At 39.1% G+C, this 17,308-nt stretch overlaps 1 protein-coding gene across 1 annotated transcript in view; it reads right to left on the bottom strand.

The window, feature by feature from the left end:
* SERTAD2 (SERTA domain containing 2) overlaps nucleotides 1–17,308 on the bottom strand; it is a 102,549-nt gene that overhangs the window by 22,998 nt on the left and 62,243 nt on the right. The gene's annotated exons all lie outside the window — the stretch shown is intronic.

Raw genomic sequence — 17,308 nt, 5'->3', positions numbered from 1 at the left:
CTCACACTCTAGAGAATACTCATGCAAATGACGGAGCGGCTAGTGACAAAGGCGGCGGCGAGTGCAGCGCGCGCACAGCCTGCTGAGTCGCGCGACCGCAAATATGACAAGCATTTGAGCTATTCGGCAACTTGGGGCCGGTCAGCAGTGCGGGCAGGGTCCCGCGGGGGTGGTGGGGGGGGGCAAAAATACGACCCCGAGGCGCAGCGTCCACGCTACCCGCAGGGCTTTCGAAACTGGAGTCCCGGGAGGGCACGGGCGGCAGCGTCCGCAGCTGGGACACTCCCCGACGCCTCCGTCTCAGGACTCACGAGTGACCCGCAAAGATCTCCGAATGGCAGGATGGGGGCTCCAGCTAGAGTCGGGGGTAAAAAATGCCCCATGCTCGCGGTGGCCTTGGCTCAACACTCAAAATGGGTCACCAAGTCAACAGTACTTTCCGACCAGGACGGAAGGAACCGAGTTGCATCCTTCGTGGCCGGCTGCGCCGCGATCTAGACCCGGCAGCGGGTAGCTGGCCCTGAAAGGAGCCCACGCAGATAGGGAAGCCAGGCTTGGAGACGCAGGGAGGCCAGAGGCTCCGTGCTCTGCTCAGAAGTTTCACGTTGATAGCCTTTTCCCTCTCCTTAAGAAAGCTTCTGCTCTGAACTACTTATTGGGAGAGGCTGTGTCTATGCCTAAATGGTGCGAATTTTAAAAAGCAGTAGGAAAAAGAGAGCCAGCTCCCCTGGAAAATAAAAATTATTTTATTTAAAAAATGACATGCGTGTTCAGTGTAAAGATATTACAAAAAATAACTCAGGCACCTTAAAATTTTGGCTGCCCTCCAATCAATATCTCAGATCACTTCGGTGTTTAGTGGTCCACTATGCTGGTTATATTTAAGGATAATAAAGCTTTAAGACCTAACATAAAGGTGATTATAAGTCGTTAACATCAAGACAAGTTTATCTCCATTCGAACTGTTCTGCAATGATTTGTTGTCAATCAAATTGATGATCTGGAAATTAAACCTGGGCTAAAACGTTGCTTCTGTTTTATCTTTAAGGGCAATGAAAAAGGTTTTTTGCTGGACCCTCAGCATAATTAAAATCTTATACAGATTTTTCTTGAAATATAACCATTGCCAACAGCTAATTAATTATTCGTGGATATCTTTGGAAACTCTCATTATAATGGTGTTCCAAATTGCATATCATGAAGAGTGCTCAGAGGCCTCTGCAGGTTCTGCTCAGTTTGTGCCTGGGTGGCACAGCATTCAAACATTTTGCCGGGAAGCCAAGATATTTTTCATTTCCAGAGTTCTGCCTTTTAGAGACGACACTAACTACTAACAGTTTCCTAACCACCCACTCACTTGTACTTTCAGCGCTCACTTTAAGGAAAAGCCATTGAAATAGAAGCTGCAATAATCTCTTCCTGTGATATCTTTGTAGTGGAGGCCAGAGGCTCTGTTGAATTTAAAATGAATTTAAACTGTTATTCATGAATTGAAGTTAGCAGCAAGTTACACTTGCAGAATTTTTGTGACACTTGGATCTTTTCTAGCAAATCGATTCCCAAATGCAGTGTTCCTGTACAAAAAGAACTAAGATCAAAGTGACTATTTTTGTGTCTCCAAAGTGGACATGTGATTCTGCTAAAGCACGTATTCTGTACATGCTCAGTAATGGTTTGAGTTCTTAGGAAGCAACTTGAGTTTTGGGATTCAATAATTTTCACCTTTCCACACTTTTGAAGGTTGTAACATCCCATCAGTGCACATGTTATAAACGAGTCCCACTTCCCCACTTTTACATTCTGGCATCTTTCACCAATAAGTCAAAGCATGAAGTGGCAGCTTCAGCAGCTGCTGCTGTGGTCCAACACCAGGTGGTGAACACTCCCCTCCCCCAGGCCAAGTCCCCACAGCCTAGCCCAGGGCTGGCCCTGGGAATCCAAGTCCACCAGGATAAGGAAAGGCCCTCCCAGAACTTTTTTGAAATCAACCCCCTTTCAGTATGCAATGGCCTGGTTTAAAAAATTTATATTGTTTATTCCTAGCAAACGCAAAAGAAATGTTTAGTGAACATGTAAGGGCGATTTTCACTCTTTCACTCTTTGGAACATTTAAAAGCCCATTTAAAATAATCCTACCCTCAAGATTCAGAGCTTAAAGTTTCTCCCTCACACTTTCATATATAAGAAATTAGGCCACTCATTCACATTTAAATATCAGGAACATACCTGTTCAGGGAGAAAAGCATTGCTTTTCTAAGTATAGAACGGTGCTGGTAATTTTAAAAACTACTCATGAGTTTATTTCAGAGAGGTACTTCTCAACATTGCTTTGTGGTTCTGGGTACTAGTTTGCACTTCACTGCTTCTCTTGAAAGTTTCTGTGCCCTCACATCTTGCAAACTACTAGACTACTGCACTAACTGAAGACCACTTTTAGCACTTAATTAGCATGCACCAAAGAAATGACATAAGGACGAGCTGGCTACATAAACTAAGAAACAGACTTTAAAACAGTTTTCAAACTGTAACTTTTCTTTCACCTTTATTATATTTTATCTTTCGGGTTCCACATGAAATACTGGTAAAAATCATCCATCTATATACCGTGAACACATTGGTCCTATGACAAAAAAAAAAAAAAAAAAAAAAAGGTAAACATTTCAGTTATGAAACACATTGCAGAGCCAGCTGTGCTAAATAACCTTTTCATGGAAAATACAGAGCTCCTAACCAAATGTGGACTTCCCATTCACCAATAACTGAAAACTGTTAATAAATCTTCAAAATAAAGTTCTGGAAGTCACATCATCTGATTATCAAGGACTGTATACAGTGATTTGGAAAGCTAAATACTCTCACAAACATAGTACAGACAGGTTTAGTACTTTTCAGCCACTAGTGAGTTAAGACTTCACTGTACCAAAGGAGCAGTGAACTCATCTACTTCTGCAAACTCTTCTCCATCTCTTTTTCCACCTGCTTTTGTCAGGTTTTTTTCTCCCTGCTTCTCCCTGAAGTCATGCTTCACACAGCAGAACTTCAACTCCAGTGAAGAGCTGCTTTTAGAAAGTTTCCTTATTGTTACCGAACTGCTTTGCAATGACACTTTTTCTGTTCCAAGAGACGGTCATTCTTCTCTTAGAGGTAATGCCTTTTCTCTTTTAAAAATATGACAATATTTAAATTCTAATTTGGATCCAAATCTTGGTACTATTTGAAGAAAATACTTTTAAAATCATTTTCTTTTTTCTAGTATTTTTGATTAGTTCCTTCTGACCATTACTAGAGAAGATGGCTTCTATTGGGTATTAGTTTCCTTCCTATTCCATTTGCCACTATTTTCCGTTAAAACCCCCTGATAAATTGCGAGGTCCAATTTGGAGCAGCCCCCATTAAAGACTCCAGCTTTTGTTTTCACTCTCTCCTCAGATGGAAAATGAAGGCCTTTCCTCGTGACAATTCCAGTGTTCCCTTCCTACCGGATGCCACTCCACCAAGACTGGAGGTCGCTTCCCAGAAACATCTCTCCTTGTCCCCAGTTCCCCACACAGCAGTACCCTCCTGGTGGCCTCTGCATGTTGGCTCTGTATTTCCTGTCTAGAAACCATCCACCCTTCTTGGGGAGTTCATACTCTTCTCAAGACACTCAGCACTCCTGGCTTCCATAGAAAACATTAGTGGATGTTAGAAATAGCACAACCTCCAGATCACTTTGTCCCTGCGAACCAGCTTGGTGCGATGAAGATGCCTGGAGTAGGAGTTTGAAGATCCTGTACAAATAAATCACGTAATTTAGGATCAGTTGTTGACGTTTTCGTTTCTTAATCTGCCATGTCACAGACTTAGGAGCAGCACAGGTTCCAATGAAAAGAGCACAGGTTTTCGGTCAGGAGATTTCGGGTCCAGTTCCTCAGCTATAACCAGTGGTGAGGCTGATTCAGACCCTGAAAATCACGGGGGCTGCTTCCACACCCCACAGAAGGAGGAGCTCGGATTCAAAGATTTCTGTAGCCTCTCCCCAGAGCTAGGAGTCTATGAAAAGTGCCTACAATGGGGAGTACCTTCATGGAGGAGTTTTAGGGCACAGATGAGATAATCTGCTCAGACTGGAAGGATATAAAATCAACCTCACATTCACACACTTCTAAAAGAAATGAGTAGAAGTACAAATAATGACAATATGCTCTCTTCAATTGGATATGTTCTTTAAATTATTTTTCATATCCAGAAGGCAGATTGGAGCAGTCTCCTGGATTTGTTACCTATTATGGTTCAAATCACCTAGCTGTGAAATCTGTAATACACCACCCCAACATTTGTATAGAAGCAGGATGGTTTATACGGCATTTTCATATGGATTCACTTGTTTGCTCTTCATAACACCTTCTTTGTGCCATACACAGGACACGTACTACTTCCCCCATCTTACAGATGAGTAAACAGAGGCTTGGAGAAGGACCTGCCAACTGAACTCTTCCTTTATCAAGCCGAGTCCCAGGGACAAAGAAGGCCTGGAGACTGCGAGGTTTCTAACGTTCACTGATGTATTTTGTGGAAGCCAGAAAAGACTCAAGACGAGTGTCTTGAGAAGAGTATGAACTCCTCAACAAGGGGGTGGTGGTGGTTTATAGACAGGAAGTACAGAGTTAACATGCAGAGGCCACCAGGAAAGAGGTGCTGTGCTGGAATCTGGATACCACTTTGCTTCAACCCTACACAGTCATGAAATAACAACAATTCTATAGCTTACATAAAGAATTCCAACCCTGCCTGTCCTTGGCTTTGTTAGCACCACATTTTAACCTACAGAATTAATAACCCACACGCATCACAACAACAAAAAAGAAATAAAACTTCTCACACCCTCCAACCCCTCACTCATTTCCAATATGGTTCATAAAACTGTCATTTTTGTCATCACTCTATCTCTAGCCTCTAGAATAGCACCTGACACAGTAGTATTTGGTAAATACTCACTGAATGAATAAATTGAGGAATGCTAACAAGTTTACAACAGCTTCATAAACTCAAAGGGTTAATCTTTCCTGCTAAAATTTTCCTCTCATTACCCTTTCACTAAGCTCTGCGTACACACACACACACACACACACACACACACACACACACACTGTTTAAGCAGTATTTGGGAACCTTCATAGTGAGAAGGGTCACTGTAAGTGATATCATATTGTACTTATAACTGCTTTTCAGCATTTCTAAAATATGCCATTTGGGTTTAACATAGTTAAAAGGACTAATGGGCCCTCACAAAGTACTTACTGTTAAGAGTTAATCTATACAGCCTCACTATTGGGGGAACAAACTTGCAGATAAATTATTGCCATAATTCAACCAGACTACACTTCTTTTTTTTTTTTAATGGTTTCTAGAAAGGTGATTTTTTTTATTCCTATAATAATGACAATCAAAATTTGAGACGGAAATCTCCCATACTTCTTTATAAAGATTTTATCTTCCTACTTAGTTTAAGAGATAAAATTCTCAATTAAATCATATTTAAATACAGAGGAGCATTTGATAATTATGGGTAAAAAAGACTTGCCTATCCAAAGTTTCAGTGATTACTTGAATGGTTCAAATGACAATTTACCTTTATCACCTCCATACCTTCCTAGTCATGAAATATAAAAACATGCCAATAATCAAACATTCTGAATATTATAAACCAATATTCATTTCCAAAAAAACTTGGCAAAATGATGACAGGAAAATTTATTTTTTTCAAAAGGATTACTCTAATGCCAACTGTTTGTTTTTTTAAGGAGGGCACAGCTCACAGTGGCCCATGTGGGGATCAAACCAGCAACCTTGACATTATTAGCACCACGCTCTAACCAACTGAGCTAACCAGCCACCCCACCAAACTGTCTTTTATGTTTCAAAATCAAGCAAATATATATGGCTGGCTAGACTAAATTCTATTTTCTGCTATATATATTCTCATGTCTATTATAGAAACCATCTAGGATTGTGTACCTTTAAATTACCTATCAGTGAAAAGGTCATTTAAGAGAAGTATGGTGATTTGGGGAATACAAATTACATGTTTCAAGCATTTTTTGAAGTCCTAGCTATAAAAATTCTACTTTGAGAAATTAAAAAAAAATTCAAAGTTTTAATGTGTACAGATGCCCAGAAAATGCATCTAAGTTCAGGCTATGTCATATCATTAGAAGAAACACATGGACAGAGAACATAGTTTAAATGTAAATATAATATACAATTTAAAAGGAATCAGCTCTTTGCCACTTTGAATTTTTATTGGTTTTCTGAAAGAGGTAACACTTAGGTAAGACGGTGTAGACTTTTTCTTTTCTTTTAGTCACCAGTGTAGAACTGTTTTAAAAAACCTATTGCCAGAATAAGTAAGACTTTTCCAAAATTTTCCAACTGTCCAATAATACTGCCTCATGCTTTAAATTGAAACAATGTATTTTTTAATTTAGAAATTTTTATATTTAAAATCTCAGAAATGTACAGTGTGAAGTCAAGCAGGAAGAAACTAAGGGAAGCATTTCAGATAATCACCAACACCAGTTAGACACTGTGTAACCAGATAATTGTTTTTCTAAACATGTTTAAATATTGAACAAAAGATTTAATCTTGCTAAGTAATATTTGTTTCATAACTGTTGTCTTGTTTGATTTATATGAAACTCCTTAAATGGGCAATTATCAGAGAAACTGGCTTTTAAGGAGAAAATAACAGTGTGAATGAGCTATATGTAACTTCCCTTTTTAAAAACAGAAGTTGAATCTGTAACACCAAATTTAGAAAGGAGAGTGGATGGCAGCAAATACCACGAGAATATCATCTATAGCAAAGACGCCCACTGCCGTTCCGTTCTGGTACAAATAAATATATTCTGTGTTTCTCCGAAAATAAGACCTAGCCAGACAATCAGCTCTAATGCGTCTTTTGGAGCCAAAATTAATATAGTAAAAAATTAATATAGTAAAATAATACTGGGTCATAATATAATATAATATAATATAATATAATATAATATAATATAATTAATATAATACCAGGTCTTATATTAATTTTTGCTCCAAAAGATGCATTAGAGCTGATTGTCTGGCTAGGTCTTATTTTCGGGGAAACATGGTACTCTACGATCTTCTGTTTGCTCAAACAATGCATGCATTTGATCATCCCTAAAGATGATTCTTTTCAATGATACATGTGAAAGAGGCACATCAAATTTAAAAATCTCACTTAAAAAGATTCCCTGATATTGACTACTGTGATTCATTTGGCCTCATTATATAGTGTGCACCGTCGATACAGGGGCTGCAGATAAATAACTTTTGTGGGAATAATATTAGTAATTTCAACACCATTTATATTTCCTTTTAACTTCCTTTAAGATATTAAAGTCCAAATTACAGAAGGTAGAAAATTTTTTTAATGAATCAGATATTCATTTTCAATCCATTTTCGATTTGTTACTACTTTAGAACTGTTAAACATCAGGATTTTAGTTTTAGTGATAAAAATTAACAGCTATAAAGATAAAGACTCCAGAATTACTATTTTCACATTACACCCAAAAATGAAAAGCGAGAAAATAGAAACCTTTCTAAAAGTTCATGAAGTGAAAAGATCAGAATTAATGGGGCTCCATAGCAATTATGGACAGGAATATTTAATGTTACATAAATACCAATCCCTCAAACTCATCAATAAATTAAATGCAATTTCAACTTAAAAATCTCAATTTTTTTTCATGGAACCTGGTAAAGCAAATCCAGAAATTCATCTGGAATAGCAAAGGGCAAAAGAGAGCTATAATAAGTTTAAAGAATAAGATGGGGGACATGTCCCATCAGATATCAAGGCTTATTATAAAGCTCTAGTAATTAAAACAGACTGGTGTTGGCATAGACATAAATAAAGAGAGCAATAGAACAGAATTGAGAATGCAGAAATATACCCACACATGTATGGAAGTGTAAAATATGACAAAGGTGAGATTACATATTAGTGGGAAAAAATACATTATTCAATAAATGGCTATGGGCCACCTGGTTACCTGCATGAAAAATAAAACAAAATTAGGTATATAATATTTAAAGAAAAAAAACACCTATTCAGTGAACTGAAATCGAAATATGTAAAACAAAACTTTAAAACTCTTAGGAGAGAATATAGGAAGATACATACACCCGGGGTGCCAAAAAAAATGTATACACATAACTTGTATTCATCTTTTGTTATCAGTATATAGTGAGTATTAAAATTTTAATACAGTTTTTTCCTTTCTTAAAATGTGCATACATTTTTTTTGGCACCCTCAGTATTTACGGCCTCAGGATTAGGAATGTGTGATTATTGTTTGTCTCCTAAGATTCATTCTCTTGCTTGCCTCTGTTTTGCCCTGTGCCTGGAAATGTTGACCCCCCTCCTTTGCCAGCTAGCTTCCAACTGGATTCAGCAAAAAGAAGGCACCAGAAAGAGATCAGTGGGTCAGAGAGGAGAGAGGCTAGGGTATTTTATTTCTTCTGTGCTCCTTCCTGCTTTGGGCCTTGTTATGGCAGTACCCATCCCTCTACAACCACAGCTTCTGCAGGTGGCCCCTTCTCCAGAATGCCAACTCTCATAGCTTCTAGCAACAGCATTTCTCCCCTTTCCCCTTTAGACCTAAGGACAGTAACAGCTTCCTCCTATTGTTGGCCTTCCATGCTTCAACTTTTGTCACATCTCTGTAAAAACGCCCTTTATTAAAGTCTCTTTAGTTGACTCATATAGTGGAATTCTGATTCCTGCAGAGACTTTGACTATTAAGAACAAGACACCCAATGCACAAACCATAAAGAAAAAGATCAGTAACTTTGATTACATTAAAAACTAAACAAAATATAATATAAACAAGATAAAGGCAAGCTAAAGACTGGTCGAATGATTTATGTGATTCATATAATCAACAAAATTTGTAGTATTCGGAATAAATAAAGAATTCTGAATCAATTTTTAAAAAGCCATATAAACCCAATTTAAAAAAGGGGTAAAAGAGGAAATGCAAATGTTCAACATGTGAAAAGATGCTCAACTTCATCAGTAATAAGAAAACTGCACATTATAAAGAGATAATGCACAGCTCTCAGAATGACCATTTTGGAGATAATCTGGCATCATCTAATAAAGTTGGAGATGCAAACACCCTAGCCACATACCTGCAGTCTTTCTCAACACAGGTTCCATGAAAAAATAAGCCCTACAGAAAATGATTCAAGTGACTATTTCCTCAATCCTCCCAAGGATGGTATAAAGTTAAAAACCAGTGGTGTGCTAGCAAATGTTTAACAATTGGCTGGGGGGAATGGGGAAAGAAGTCCTTATCAGCAGCATTTGCTGATTTCTGTGGTGTAAATACCGCCACAAGGGCTGGTTTTAAGCCCTCCAACTGAATCCAAGAATTAAGAGATCCACACCATTGCTTTTAGGAGCAAGCATCAGTCTCTAGCTCCAGCCCAACAGTTGAACCATTCTTGATTTACAGCACAGAAGTTAAAATATTTTAAAACATGCAAAACATTGTTATACATTGTTTATAAATACACACCTATGCAATTATAGAATAAAAAACCAGAGATAAAAAAATTCAGGGAAGTGGTTATTTCTGGTAAACTGAGGAGGGTAATGGAATCGGAGAGACACACACAGGTGGCATCTATTTTATCTATAATGTGTAATTTCTTTTTTAAAACATCAAAGCAAATAAATACGTTATAATAAACTATTTGAATTTGTTGTTTTAGATTTTATTAGGTTAAAAAATGTTTTTTTTTCTTCCTTATAGTTCCCATGAAGTAGAACTTCATAAAGTTTTTTTCCTACAATTTCTAATATCTATTAATAAAGCATTGAATAATATTTGTATTTCATGCATTTATTGATTTCCCATTATTTCAGTAATAATTCCTTTCACTCATTTTGATAAATTGTTCTTTCTCTCTCCCCCTCCCCCAATAAGAGACTTTATTATAAAATTCAATAAAACTCAAGTTCTTAATAGGAAGCCCAGCTGATAGGGCAAATATAAGAGAATAATTGGTTTAAAGCCTGTGTTTAGGGTACATTTCTCACCTACCAGGCTAACTTCTATCTTGCTAGAAAGGATAAAAGCTTCCTCACAAAATATGGAAGACTTCTTGTTCCTTCCTTAATATGCCAAATATCACATTTAGCACTAAAAAGTTAAATCTTGTTGTTGATTAAAAACAACAAAACAACAACAGAAACACACTTTCCCCATGAAATATCTTTCACGTGGTGTTCAGTTGACCACTGACTGCTATACCAAACACATTTTGATTCTTCCTTCTTTTGTGTCTCTTGATATGGGGACCTTAGGAATATAGCCCACGTCTGTCTTCATTCTCTCGACCTTGGGGAATGTGGTGTTGTCCCGGTGCATAGGTAGTGCGACCTTTTTTCAGAGACTGTCTTGAAATAAGCCTATATTTTAAATACACACTTTTCTGCATGCTAGCAGGCATTCTGAACCTAGGTGGTTCTAAATAAAGAACGCTAGTCAACAACAGGAAATAACTCCCACAGAAAAAAGGGGCAGAATACAAACTCTCACCAACTCTTGTCCACAGTTCACAACGGCCTTTTGTTCCCTGCACATTAAGCCTGAAATCTTTACTTTGCAGAGCATGTTTGGGCCTTTGCAGAGCAATTAAGCCTCTTTTCCTTTTGCTGGTGTCCCTGCCTTCTTCCCTCGGAGGATGTGTACCTTACCACTAACTTCTTACTGTGAGGTAGCAGATCAGAACACAGAACAGTTTCTATTCCAAAACTTAATATCTTTTTCTTTTTTAACATATTTTTCTTCATGAAGTTTTTTAAGGAAACAAAATCAATTCTCAGTTTAAAACTCACTTTACCTTCTAATACATACAATACCACGTCGTATATATTCTAAAGGAATACCGTGCTTCCCCGAAAATAAGACAAGGTCTTATATTAATTTTTGCTCCAAAAGACACATTAGGGCGTATTTTCAGGGGATGTCTTATTTTTTTCATGTACAACAATCTACATTTATTCAAATACAGTCATGTCAGCTTCTGGAACATAGTCATAACATATTAAATGCATCCGTCTGGCTGACGATCTTAACTGGGGCTTATTTTTGGGATGGGTCTTATTTTCGGGGAAACAAGTTATGTTCATCTGCAGTCTATGTTTCTAAATCTATCAATAAGGATATATCGTATCAACCCATAAATCTAGATTGATGGGTTATCAACACTTCACTAGGGACATTTCAGCAAATCAATGAAACCAGAAGATCAATTTATATTCTACTCAAACGCTCCCCATCTTGAGTCTGTAGTGAAAAAGAGGGAGAAAAAAATCTAGACCCAAGCTAACCAAATAGAAAGACATCTGAATGATGGTTTTCAAAGTCAAAGTGACTCCTACGGGGACAGACTGGTTGGCATTCAAGCACAGACAGCACAGGTACCCCTGACAAGGAAATGGGGCTGAGCAAAGCGGCTTCCATAGCACTGCTGCCTGGTATGTCTTCCCTCTCCTATACACTCAGCCTTTGTCTCTCTACTGGCTCCTTCCTGCAGTCAATAAATTACAGACTCAGCGCTCTCTATCTTCACTTTGAAAACAAGAAACAATCCTCTCCCTGCTTCAATACAGCAGCTATGTTGGTGGCTACTGCTATCTTTACCCTTCACGGCTTTAGTCCCTCCTACTTCCTCTGGCTTCTGCAGGACAACTCTATTGACCACCTCCGGAAAAGAGCACCAGTGCCCCTAAACGCTAAGGCCAATGGATGCTTCTCAGTTCCTCACGTTTACTGAGCCTCTCTATAGCATTTCACATTGACACTACTGGCCACCTCCAACCATTTCTTTCAGTAACTTTGGCTCAACTATATAGTCTCCTGGTTCTTATCTGTCTGGCCACTTGTAGTTTTTGCTTGTTTGTTTGTCGCTGGCTCCTCTTCCTCTGCCCACCCTACAAACCTATAGTTCTCGATTTTTAAAAAATTACCTCCAGTTGCAATTTGCGACCAGAGAGGGTTACCAAGGTGAGTGGGGGATGGGGATGATAGGTTAGGATATCAGAATCTTCAGGAAAATTTGGAGACACGAGTGTTTTGAAAGAATTTTCCCAGTTGATAATCACTATATAAATGTTTGCACTCCCTGTGGTTTTGTTTTGGCCCCCTCTTCTCTTCTGCTCATCCTCTAAACCCTCCCTAGGCAACCTCACCCACTCTCAGGGCATCTATATGCTAATGATTCACAAATCATTAACCACATTGCAGATCTTTCTCTTTAAGCTTCATATCTGACCTTTACATATAAAGAGAGACCACATATTCCAGTTTTTCAGGGTCATTCCTAGTTTATGCTTGTCCTAGTATAATTATTAATAGCACCCTGTTTCAATCTCAAAAGGGTCCTGGTTTGAACAATAAAAGTATATAATTAGCCTATTTCTATCCTATTGCCTATTAGACATCTCCACTGGGTATCATAAAGGCATCTTCAACTCACAGCACATCTGAAATTGTCCTAATAGCATCCTCCTTAAATCTGCCCCTCCTCCCGAAGGCCTAAAGATGGTTAAGGCACCAACGAGGTACTCCTGGTGTCTAAGCTGGAAATCTAAGTCTCAAGGCACCTTCCCTCTCCTTTCCCCTCACATTTAACCAAAGTCCTGTCAATTTTCTCTCTTACAAGCTTTTCAAACATGTCCCCTCCTCTCCGTTTTCCCCATCAACTGCCCTTGTCAAGATTCTAATCTTCTTTCACTTTGATTATTACAACAGTCTATCTCCCTCTGTCCAGTTGCGGATATTCTCCTCTAATCCATCTATACCACCTACTTCTGTATGACAGGTAGCACTCCAGGTACCAGAAATACAAAATGAACAAAAGGTGCTCCCCCGAGTTCACGGGGAAGACTAATCATTGTGATGCAGCGGGTTACATGGTGACAGAGCCACACACAGGGTGACAATGGACACATGCACAGCCTGGCCAGTGTGAAAGGAGTCAGGGAAGTGGTGGTGGATCTCAGGGTACATGGGAGTTAGTCCAGGTCATTAAAACCAGATGGAGCAGCAGAGGTGGGGAGGTGAGAAAGAGCATAGGATATTGCAGATCGGAAGTGTAAATCACAGGCAGGGAGTAGCAATACACAAGACTAGAGAGTTTTGCTAGGAAGGCTTTGTATCCTCCATTAAGTGGTCTGGCCTTTATATTCTGAAGGCATTAAGAAGGCACTAAATGACTTTTCATGGGGATGTGAGTGACATGATCTGATTTTTAGTTTATGATGTTAATGCTATACCTATTCCTAAACTTGACAGAATGATCCAAAATTTTATTTAAAATAACCAACAAATGAAAAAAATAAAAAAAATAAAAAGACATTAAAAAGATGTGATAATTAAGAGTTGGGTTCTGACAAAAGAAAAATATAAATGTATCTGCACTGAAAAACTTGAAATAGATTTTAGTATAAAGATTTAGTATATTCTTTAGATGGCTTTCTCGATAGTATGAAAGGAAGGTGTGTACAAGTTTACTATTTAAGGGGAATGTGAACATTATATTCTTGCCTCACACAATATGATAAAACACTAGAGATTAACTAAAGAATAAAATATGTATTTTTTTAAATGTAAGAACTAAAAAAATTACCGATGAATAAAACTGATCTTAGAGGTAGATAAGACCTTTCCAAACATAAAGCAAAAGAACCCTAAAGTTAAAATGGATTACACTAAAAAAACTATATATCCAGAAACACCATAAGCAAAATTAAAAGAAAAATGACAAACTAGGAAAAAAATTTGCGACACAGTTAATAACAAAGACATATGAACCTTACAACCTAAAGAGGTCTTATGAATTAATTAGGAAAAAAATACTAAATTAGAAAACACCGAAACTAAATTAGAAAAGTGAGCAAAGGACAGAAGCTGATGATCATTGGAAAAAATACAAATTCACCTAATCAAAGCAATATAAATTAAAAAGAAATATAACTGCCACATACCAAACTGGCTACAGAGATGTAGAACTGGTAACAGAGTGGCCTGGGTTTTGTCATAGCCACTGATGAGCGTGTACAGCTAACCCTTGAACAACACGGGTTTGAACTGCATGGGTCCACTTACACATGAATTTTTTTCAATAAATACGTACAGTACTGTAAATGAATTTCCTCTTCCTTATGATTTTCTTAGTAACATTTTCTTTTCTCTAGCTTACTTTACTGTTAGACTATTGCATGTAACACATATAACATACAAAATATGTGTGTATGTTATCAGTATGGTTTTCAGTCAACAGTAGGCTATTGAGGGGAGTCAAAAGTTATATGCAGATTTTCGACTGCAGGGGAGGCGGTTTGGTGGCCCTAACCCCTGCATTGTTTAAGGTTCAACGGTAAATGGATTCAACCTTGGAAGGTGGGGTTTGTTCATGTGTATCAAAACCTTTTAAAATGTCCATATCCTGTAATATGGTCATTTCATTTCCAAGAATTTACCCTGTAGAACTCATCAGAGCTGTGCATAAAAAAATATACTCATTCAACAAATATTTATTGAGTGCCTAGTGTGTCCTAGGTTCTAGGAGCTGGGATGTAGCAGCAAACAAAACACACAAAATCCCTGTTGTTGGGCCGGCCCGGTGGCTCAGGCGGTTGGAGCTCCGTGCTCCTAACTCCAAAGGCAGCAGGTTCGATTCCCACATGGGCCAGTGGGCTCTCAACCACAAGGTTGCCGGTTCGACTCCCACAAGGGATGGTGGGCTGTGCCCCCTGCAACTAGCAACGGCAACTGAACCTGGAGCTGAGCTGCACCCTCCACAACTGAGACTGAAAGGACAACAACTTGACTTGGAAAAAAGGCCTGGAAATACACACTATTCCCCAATGAAGTCCTGTTCCTCTTCCCCAATAAAATATTTAAAAAAAAAAAAAAAAAATCCCTGTCATTATAACTCTTATGTACTAGTGAGGGGTAAGAGAGAAAATAGAATAAATCAGTAAATTATATGCTATATTAGCAATGAAGTGTTGCTAGGAAAATAAAAGAGGGAAGGAGGATAGGGAACGTGTGCTTGGGTGTGTAGGTGTGGGGTGGGGGTGTGATTTTGAAGAGGTGGTTAGGAAAGACCTCACTGAGGTGACATTTGAGAAAAGACCTGAAGGAGGTGAAGATTCAAGCCAAGTGAACAGAAAACGCAGGCAGGCCTTGAGCAGGGAACGTGCCTGAGGCTCAAGGACTTCTAGGGAGGGGAGGAGTAGCTGAGGGGGAGCATGGCAGGAGAGGGGGTGCAGGGAGGGGCAGGGCAGGCTGTGGAGGGTCTTATAAGCAGATGCAGTGATTTTGGCTTTTACCATGAGTCAGATGGGAAGTGATTATTGCAATACTCTTGATCCCTAACTGTGCTCTCAAGACAGTGGCCAGTGATCCTTTTAAAACAAAAGTAAGATCATGTCACTCCTCTCTCCAAGGCTGGTGACTGAATTGCATTGATTGATTTGTTTGGTGTTGCTTTGAGTTTTTAATCTCTTCGAATGTGTCAAAAATTCTAATACTATTTTGAAAATGTGTTAACACTAAACAACTGAGAACCACTGGGTCACCACGGCTGAGCTGCAGCTTCATGGTTATGGCAGATCTGACACTTAGGAACCTTGGACGCATTTCTCAATCTCTGATGCTTAGCTGTAAAAAAGGGGAAACGTTACCCACCCCACAGTTAATAAAGATTAAATAGGATAATGCTTTTTTTTTTCCCAAAGTGCAGGGTGCCACTGGTGGTACATGAGGTGATTTTAAAGGTACAAGGATCTGGCCCTAAAGGATCCTCTTGGAGGAGGGAGGCAACAGCTCGATGAGAGGGAAGTGTTGTTTGAGGGGATGCACAGTTTCCCCAGGAGAAGAACAGGAGAATGGTTTGAGACGTTACTTGAAGTTTCTTACTGTTGAGCCTCCTGTGTTGCTGGCGACACAGTTCTGGCTAATGAGGTGGAAGGGGAAGCTGGCTGGAAGCCCTGGGAAAGAATTTTTCCTTTGATTTAAAAAGTGGGAGACACACAGGCATGCAGGAAGAGCGCTCTCTCTCCTTCCTGGCTGTGAGGCTGTGGTTCCTGCTGGAAGACGACTAAGGACAGAAGTCCCACGTGCTGAGGGAGATGGGGTATAAGGTGACGTGGAGCCTGGGTCCTCTATGACGTCACTGAGCTGATGAGCGGAAGAGACCTGATGCTAGGACTACCCACTTCTAGGCTTCAAAGGGAAAAAAAATAAATGGCCTTTTGGGTATGTTTGTAACTGTAGGGGAGGTCCCAGGACCACAGGTCACTGAATCACCTAATCTAGGGACTAGTTTAACCCCACATCTCTGGACTCCACCCAGCTCTGCTAAAACCTTATCTCTGTGGGAGAGGCTTAGGAATCTGCATTTTATACTTCTCAGTTATATTAGTTTCTTATTGCTGCCAGTGGCTTAAAATGACACCAATCCGGGTGGCCGGCTGGCTCAGTTGGTTAGAGCACAGTGCTCATAGCATCAACATCGCCGGTTCGATTCCCACATGGGCCAGTTGAGCTGTGCCCTCCACAACTAGATTGAAAACAATGACTTGGAGCTGATGGGTCCTGGAAAAACACACTGTTTCCCAATATTCCCCAATTAAAAATAAGTAAATAAATAAATAAATAAAAATAAAACAACACCAATTTATTCCCTTACAATTCTGGAGGTCAGAAGTCTTAAAATCACAATGTTGACAACGGCTGCATTCCTTCTGGAGGCTTCAAGGGAGGATCTGTTTCCTTGTCTTTTCCAGCTTCTAGAGGCTGCCTGCGCACTCTTTGGCTCTGGTTCCCTTTTTCATCTTCAAAACACATCATTCTAATCTCTGCTTCTGTTGTCCCATTTCCTTCTGCCTTTTGACCTTTTTGCCTACCTCTTACAAGGACCCCTGTGATTACACGGAGCCCAGGATAACCTTCCCATGTCAAGACCCTTAGTTTAATCACATTTGCAAAGTCTCTTTCACTATGTAAAGTAACATTGGGGGGGGGGGGGGCGAACTATTCTGACCACCACATCAGTTGGTTATGGGACCAGTAATAAACATAGGTTTAACCTTTTCACTGTGTTAATTGATTTCAAGTTTGTTCTCCAAAATGTGTCAAAAATCCACAGAAAATAATTACAGTATTTATACTTTTAAGTAAATACAGTTAAGGTGCTACATTTTATTAAAACAAATGATTAA

The sequence above is a fragment of the Rhinolophus sinicus genome, chromosome 2 (assembly GCF_057876585.1).
Source record: "Rhinolophus sinicus isolate RSI-liver-muscle chromosome 2, RSI-T2T, whole genome shotgun sequence".
Lineage (NCBI taxonomy): Eukaryota > Metazoa > Chordata > Mammalia > Chiroptera > Rhinolophidae > Rhinolophus > Rhinolophus sinicus.
The sequence above is the reverse complement of the archived record's forward strand: the minus strand, read 5'-3'. Positions and strand labels throughout refer to the sequence as shown.